The 8,444-nt window shown below is 38.3% G+C and overlaps 1 pseudogene; it reads left to right on the top strand.

Annotated features, from left to right (window-relative positions):
- Nucleotides 1-4,866: 4,866 nt before the first annotated feature.
- Nucleotides 4,867-5,752, top strand: LOC147856885 (uncharacterized; annotated as a pseudogene).
- The last annotated feature ends 2,692 nt before the right edge of the window (nucleotides 5,753-8,444 follow it).

Below are 8,444 nucleotides of genomic sequence, written 5' to 3' on the forward strand. Positions count from 1 at the left end.
ATCTAACTACCCGGATATGCCTTCGTACTTAATTCCCTATTATATACATTAAGGGCGCGCATACGTGAAGAGCTGGTTCACGCGCGCTATGCACCGATTACGCCAAGGGACGGTTTTCTTCACGACAGCGGTTGGTCGAAAAACATTTGTTTGTACATGAGAGAATGACTTTCTTGAAAGCTTCCCATTTGCATTCTAGTGTGGCACCATGTTGTATCTTTGTCATTTGTAACATATCCTCAACCATCTTGGAATACATGGGTGCTCGCTTAAGGTTCATGCTCAAGTGCGGTTGTTTATTATCTTCAATAACCTTCTCACAATCAAACCTATGCATACATTTGAGATCAATACATAAAGGCCAATGATAAGATTCCGGTGTCCATTCACCAAGTGAGAATTTATGTATACGATCCAAAATACCTTCGGAAAGTAGCACTTAGTCAATCACACTATTTCCATTGTGTTTTCTACATGTAAAACCATTAGTGTTGGGCCATAAGTAAATACCATTTGCAATAAGCAATCCAGTACTATTGCACATTTGTAGGATGCAAGAGGATCTTTTTCATCGCTAGAAGAGCGGTTATACATTTGCATATCCTCTTGCATCCTTGAGATATGTGGCATGAAATATTCTTGTGAATCAAGTTGGAAACTTCTTGTACGAGCATTCATTTCACCAAAGACAATAACTTCCCCTTTGGATTTGAAATAAGCAATATCATCTTCTAGATTGGCAAACGGTTGATCTTTATCCAAACAAGCATAAAAGTTAGAATCTTGATGAGGAATGTAACATCCAACTACAAAAGTGGGCAAATCGTTAGGTGTTTCTATTTTGAGCCATATGTAACATTTATTTTCATCATGAGAGAGAGAGAGAGAGAGAGAGAGAGAGAGAGAGAGAGAGAGATTAACACACAGACGGTACGCAAGAGAGACAGAGAAAGAGCAGAACAACTCAAATCTGTTATTGACAACTCTATAAAATTCTCTATGTATACAACATGCTCAACAACACTATTTATACAAGTCCTAAGAGGACTGACAAAAGTGCGGTGTATTTCAATGCTCACACGAGCGTTAGACACTAACTACGAGACATTAACTACCTAGTAGTCTAGGCTGTTACTAGGCTTCTGGTTACTGCTTGATCCGGCTAACCGGCTCCCCAGTTCACCGGCTCGCTTGCTCACCGGGTCACTGATCCGGCTCAAGCTTATTTAACCGATCTGGATTTGGTTGAGCTTGCCACTCAATAGACCACTATCTGCTCAAACTCCACCTGCTTCGGAGTACCGTCCACTTCTATCGGAGTATAATCCGGTTCTTCCTGATTTACCTTATTCAACATGCCAGCAAATTCATCAAAGGTAACATCTCTACTGATAATTGTTTTCTTTGCCTCAAGACACAACAACCGATATCCCTTCACTCTAGCATTGAAGCCCATGAAAAGAGCCTTCTTTGGTGATGGATCCAACTTTGACTCAGTCACATGATAATATGCAACTGAGGTGTCGGTCCACGAACGCCTTTCGCCGTCACTGCTCGTGTTCAAGGATGGCCATGCTATGGACCCTAGCTTCGCCTAATTCGAGTAAGAGGATTTGTTTGGACTGACCCTTCGACAGTTGCTCTCGGATTTGTATGCGTACGCTGGGTATCTGAAATTCAATAGGCATGACGGCTTCCATCCCGAACGCTAGTCGGAAAGGCGTTGATTGTATGTTGGTTTTATAGCTCATACGATAAGCCCATAAGGCGCTATCCAGCTTCGTGTCCCAGTCCGTTCGGTTATCATTGTCGATCTTTTTGAGGATGTTCTACAACGTTTTGTTCGTTGATTCCACTAAACCATTCGCCTGGGGATAATATGGTTTACTTTTCTTGTGTACTACGACGTAATGTTTCGTGAGATCGTGAATAACCGTATTCAAGAAATGGCTGCCTTGATCGCTGATGAGCTCTATCGGGCAGCCAAAATGGCACCAAATCTGTTCATATAAGAATTTCACCATAGACACCGCGGTGTTATCTCGCAAGGCTTTTGCCTCCACCCATTTTGTGTAATAATATGTAGCGACTAGGATATATTTGTTTCCTGTACGAGTCGCTGCCGGGGTAAAGGGGCTGACAAAATCGAGGCCCCATTTTTGGAAAGGATTAAGCGGGAGTCAGCAACCAACGACTTGCTTGCCATATTTATGGGCCGTAACATCCCCCGCGTAATGGCCGCCTGCCGTATCACAGTGCCCTCCCGTAAAATCGCGTTCTTCTCCTCCTACCGTATACCTTGCCTCCAGATGCCATAGCTCCCTTTGTAATATAACACCCCTTCCACTAAACAAAAATTTCAGCTCCGTACCGCGAGCCTTTTCTTTTCTTCTGTCCTTCGTTGTGGTGGTGGCAGTCCCATGGTTACAAAGTAGGTCATTTCCATCAACCATCGGTCTGGAAAACTCTTCTCTTCCTTTGTCCCTGTGGTCGCCACATGTAGGATATCGATGTCGGGAAAATCGTTGTGTCGCATTATTTCTTCATCGCCATTATCCATCCTGCTTAAATAATCTACTACGGCGTGGTGTGGTCCAGGTCTGTTGAATTGTGAATTCGAACTCCTATAGTAGTTGCATCCATCTGGCTAGTTGCCCGGTTAACGATTGAGAAGAAGAAGCAGAAAAAGTAGAAGAAGAAGAAGAAGAAGAAGAATCAGAAAAAGTAGTAGAAGAAGAAGAAGCACGAGAAGAAGAAGAAGAAGAAGAAAATAAAAGCAAGTTAGTGAATATGTTTCTTTCTTTTATTTTTGATGATTAAGTATACCTCCCATTTTGTTGTATTCGAATGTCAAGTTCTAATATTGTTTTGTTTTAATGGCTTCTAATATCTGAAGAAGATTCTTCTCGTGGTACACGTTGTATGATAATACCAAATGACAAGGGAGATTTAATTTTTAGTTGATCTAGTTTATGTATGCTTGTGTCCAACAATCTATCTATTCTACAGTAATGCATCTATACAAGTAACAAATTGGTAGACAATTGTAACTGACGTGGTGCAATAAAACTCTCCTCTTTGTAAGTGCTGAGATAAAATATAGGAACCAGGTGTTGAAACTCAAACATGTATGTATATATGTAGACAGTGTGTTCAAAACCTTTCACAATTTGTAGCATTAGCTAATCCTTTGGTTATTGATTTTAGTGGTTGTATCCCATTTGAATTCATTTCAGGAATTGATAATTCGAATTTACTTTCCACGTTACTATAAATGACATTGGTTTCCAGAAAATTTGAAGATCTCAATTTTGTGTCATGGGAAAAGTGCTTGGTCCTTTTTTAATGATGTCATGGAATGCCCATACTCTGCATATCTGAAAACATTCTAATGCTTCTTTGACAGGCCCATGTTCCACATAGCCAGTGATAAGAGCAGTCCATGAAACCACCTCTTTAACTTCCAATTGATCGAAGACTGCTCGTGCCTCAACTTGCATTTTATCGAAAGAATCTAATGCTTTCAGTACAACTTCAAGATTCACATTTGACATACATATCTAGCAAAGCACTATGAATAAATAGATCTTCATCGAACCCTTTCTGTACAACTTCAAGATGGATTTCTTGACCAAATTCTACTTCCCTTTTGGCTTCCAAACTTGTTGAATTTTTTTCTTTTATGCATGTTGTTATTACATTAAGCATTAAGGCTCTTTAGTTAAGTTATGGTAATTTTTGCTTCCTTTTTAGCTTCCAAAAGAGTTGAATTTTCTGTTTTTATGCATGTCACATGCATTGAATTTCCTCTTTTTGTGTATTATTTTCCATTTTCAGTATCTCAATTTTATTGATTTGTAGAACATAAAGAAGGAAAATGTTGCCCATTAAGAACAAATATTGGGATACATGTTGCCTCAATGTCGCAAGAAGTCAAACAGGAAATAGGAGTTGGAATTGTAAATTTTGCAACAAACATATGTGTGGGTCAGCAACACGAATGATTGCTCATTTAATTGGAAAACCTAGTCATGAAGTAACGAAATGTACCAATGTCCCCAAGGAAATTTTGATTGACCTTACAACTTTGTATGGTAATTGTGGAAGCCAAGCAATTGGCAAAGAAGGAGATATAGTAGCAGAGATCGACTCAATTCAACATGCCTGAATAAGGTATAGACACAAGCCTACAATAGGTGTCTTGATTACTAATGTTTAAATAATTGTAAATGATTTATCTTGAATTTTTTTCTGTTTTAGGTGTTTCTACCTCATGCTCATCTATCTTTGTTGGTGAAAGTCAAAGCATGTCATGTATGGGTGGTGCTAGTCGCCAACCATTTCCACCAGTAATTATAGTGAAACAACAACCATTGCGTAAAGGACATGTGTTACAAATGCAAAGGAAACAACATGCAAACGTTATGGAGGTGAGATGTATCATTGAAGCAAATTTGTCATTTAATCTATTAAAAACACCATGTTGGCGGAACATGTTGAAGCTTTCTCTACAATTGGAGAGAAACATAATGGAGTCACATATAATTACATGAGGACGAAAGGCTTGAAAACTGAGGTTATATCCTTGCAAGAAAAGTTAGAAAGGGTAAAAGGATTATGGCAAAGTATGGTTGTTCTATATTAACAGATGGATGGGTTGATGTTTCTCATAGGCAACTTGTAAATGTCCTCGTAACATCTTGTTATGGGACAATGTTCCTCAAGTCCATTGATTGTAGCCATGCTAATACAACACCAACAATTGATAGCTCTTGGTTAGCTGAAAGAATTTTAGAGGCAATTAGAGAGGTTGGTAAGGAAAATGTGGTCCAAGTCATTTCAGACAATGCATCTAGTTGTGTCTACATGGGGTCTTTGCTAGAATAAGAGTTCCCTAATATTGTTTGGACTCCATCTGCAACCCATTCTTTGGATCTGCTTTTGGAGGACATTAGTCAGTTGCCTTGGATGAAAAGTATTATGTTGAAAGCAAATAATATTGTATATTTTTTTTCAAGAAGAGGAATGCTAGGGAATTTTTTTCTGCTCACAGTAACCTCGCCATCTTGAGACCTTCCAAGACAAGGTTTGGTGTGATGTACCTTGTCATATAACGTTTGCTCAAAGTTTGACATCCTCTTGAGCAAACAGTGGTGAGTGACATGTGGAGGTCTTGGTCAAATTGCAATAAGCCAGATGCCATGAATGTAAAGAACTACATCCTTGACCCTACAACTGAGTCCTCGTTTCAATTTGTTTTGACCCTAATGGCACCATTGTATAGTGTTTTACGACTTACTGATAGGGCGGGATCCACTATTGGTTTGTTATATGAGTTTATGCGAAGAAAGAAAGAACACGTTCGCATTCACAAGTGGAAGGATTGCGCATTCCACTTGTAGAATCTTCTTGAAACGAAGCAAATACACCCTCTCTACAAAGATTGGATGCACTAGTCATATAACGTTTGCTCAAAGTTTGGCATCCTCTTGAGCAAACAGTGGTGAGTGACATGTGGAGGTCTTGGTTAGATTGCAATAAGCCAGATGCCATGAATGTAAAGAACTACATCCTTGACCCTACAATTGAGTCCTCGTTTCAAGTTGTTTTGACCCTAATGGCACCATTGTATAGTGTTTTACGACTTACTGATAGGGAGGGATCCACTATTGGTTTGTTATATGAGTTTATGCAAAGAAGCAAAGAACACGTTCGCGTTCACAAGTGGAAGGATTGCGCATTCCACTTGTAGAATCTTCTTGAAACGAAGCAAATACACCCTCTCTACAAAGATTGGATGCACTAGTATCACATGTTCCACAACTTGATTAGAATTTGCAAATATAAAAATACATGATAGGTCTACGAGTGGAGATCATTAGAAATCATGCAAGTTTGGACGTGTTGATAAGTTAATGTAGGCATAATAAAGTTCAACAATGGCTCAATATGTCACTAATGTGCGACAAAGGAAACACTAAGTTAAAGACTTATATTAATTTGGTAAGTTTTACAAAAATATGAGGTGTACTTGTATCCATACTAATAAAATGAGTTATAATTTATACTTTGACCCATACGTGCATGTATATAATTGTGGACAATGTAGGATAGTGCACTTTAGGATAATGTGATTGGAATAACTAACTTATTAAAGTATTCAATACTTGTATTTAAAGTTGATCTAATTTATTCCTCAGTTTGTTCGTATGGGATCAAACCATATATATATAATTGTGGACAATGTAAGGAAGTGAACTTTAGGATAATGTGGTGGAAATAACAAACCTATTAAGGCTTTCATACCTGTATTTAAAATTGATCTACTCTATTGCTTAGGTGATTCACACAGGATCAAACTCCGAACGATAACACAAGTGGAACTACAAGCGTATAAAAACATGCGGATAACGCTAGTGGAACCATTATCAACACACTACACAATCTAAGCAACAATGGAATAGAAACATAATAGTTTTAACAATAGAAGACAAAGATCCATAATAACAACATGGACAGTCATGCCAACAATTGTACGACCATGTTATGTTAAGGGTAGCTTGGACCAAAATCAGCCTCAATTTAAACTAATTCATGTTTCTCCATAAATTTGGTAGTCAGCTATGCACACGGTGAAACCAATGTCATAAGTCTACTAACCAAGTATATAAAAATAAAATTGAAACATATAGAAGATTATAAAGAATAGAATCCACCAAGTAAAACCCAAAATTTGTATTAATAATGTGAAATCCAAACAAATCGTCAGTGTCATTTTCTTCATAGAGTCTATTACATAGCAATCAATTCATCAATGTCATTTTCTTCATCATCTTGTGTAGAACTCTCTTCAGCTATATGTGCATTGGCTTCCCCTGTTAGCCAAGCCAATGAAATATCTTCTATAAGCTCATCATCAAGCTCTATTAGCTCCCCAGGTTCGCCGACTAACAAAGGAATAGGCTCTCGCGAAGCAGGTTGAAACCTTTCTGTATTAGCAAGGTTCTTTGCACCGACCTCCTCATCCTGGTCTGGGCACTCCCAGAAAGCCTTACTCCTCATATTTATAAATATAACTTGCTCCTCGTCCTTCTCCAATGCAATTGTATTTCTAAAGAGCTTCAATGCACATGCAAATGTCGTTCCTGTGAAGAAAGTAACAAGAAGAATTAGTTGTCAAACAAAAAAGATTCGGTATTGGTTATCTCAAGATCGTTACCCTAGTTCGAGGAATAACTATGCTAGAAAAGAGATCTAATATCCAATCTCCTTCGATAGAAAACATCTCGATCAAGCGCATCATAAGTCACTGAGGTTTTTGATATGGGTTGACAAGTCCCTGTTCTATCGTGGTGACATGTTGCAATTTCCGTGTCACCGCTAGATATACCAGCAGATTTGAACCTCCCACTTCATTAGAATGCTCCTTGATTCTTTGTTTCTTAATTTCATTGAAGTAGCCAACCGTGATGTATTCAATGGCATTAACGAACCGAAAAGTTGGCCCTCTATTTACATTGGTTTTTATCCTATAAAAAATAATACATCGAGTTAAGAATAGATTGAACAACCTTAAGAAATGCAATATAGTGAATGACACCTATAAATAATCCTTACCATGCAAGGTTCTCGATGCCATGGCAACGAGATCTCAAAGCTTGAGCTACCGAGTACCCTTGGTCCATACTATGAAAGACAACTATTCGCCATAATGATGCAGTTGTTAGCTCAGCGAAATCCTTGACCATCTTCTCCAACTGTTTAAACCGAAACGGTTCATCATCGTATGATGACCCAGCCATTCGAAATCCATAAGGAATATCTGCAATCATTAGCGTATATTCCTTCTTTGGCACTTTTTGGATCAAGTCGACGACATCGCCGCAAACCACATTGTAGTAAAGATCTCTTGTAATATCTTTTTTGTGGCTAAATTTTTTAAAGGAGCCATCTTCCTCCATTTCGTATGCCTTGACTAAGCGACAATCCTTTTCTTTTCTGGCTCGTTCGAGATGTGCAAGGAAGGATGTAGGGAAATCGTGTATATCCTTAACTTCTCCTTGTTTCTTGCCACGACACGGTTTCTAATAGAAGTAATAGGACATCAAGTATTATTATACAAGCTCTACATATGATGAAAGCGTAATGAAAAACCACCAATACTAACCCAATCCTTGAATGCAATAAAATACTCCGATAACACCTTATATGAAGACGTTAGAGGATAATCCTCGGTCACTTGTTCCCAAGTTATACATCCAAGTTGTTTCATCATAACTTCTTGGATCTTCATGTACACCTTATGACTATAAAATTAGAAATCAAGATTACAACTTTGAATTACACCATATAGACTTCAATATCAGTATTTGAAAGACTTATTGAACTCAGTGACCATTTCTTCAAGGGTTAAATCTTTTGCCACAACCCTTGACAAAACAGAC

Source organism: Azolla caroliniana, unplaced genomic scaffold (assembly GCF_043228905.1).
Source record: "Azolla caroliniana isolate FFs.n. ecotype wild unplaced genomic scaffold, voAzoCaro1.0.p SCAF_12, whole genome shotgun sequence".
NCBI lineage: Eukaryota > Viridiplantae > Streptophyta > Polypodiopsida > Salviniales > Salviniaceae > Azolla > Azolla caroliniana.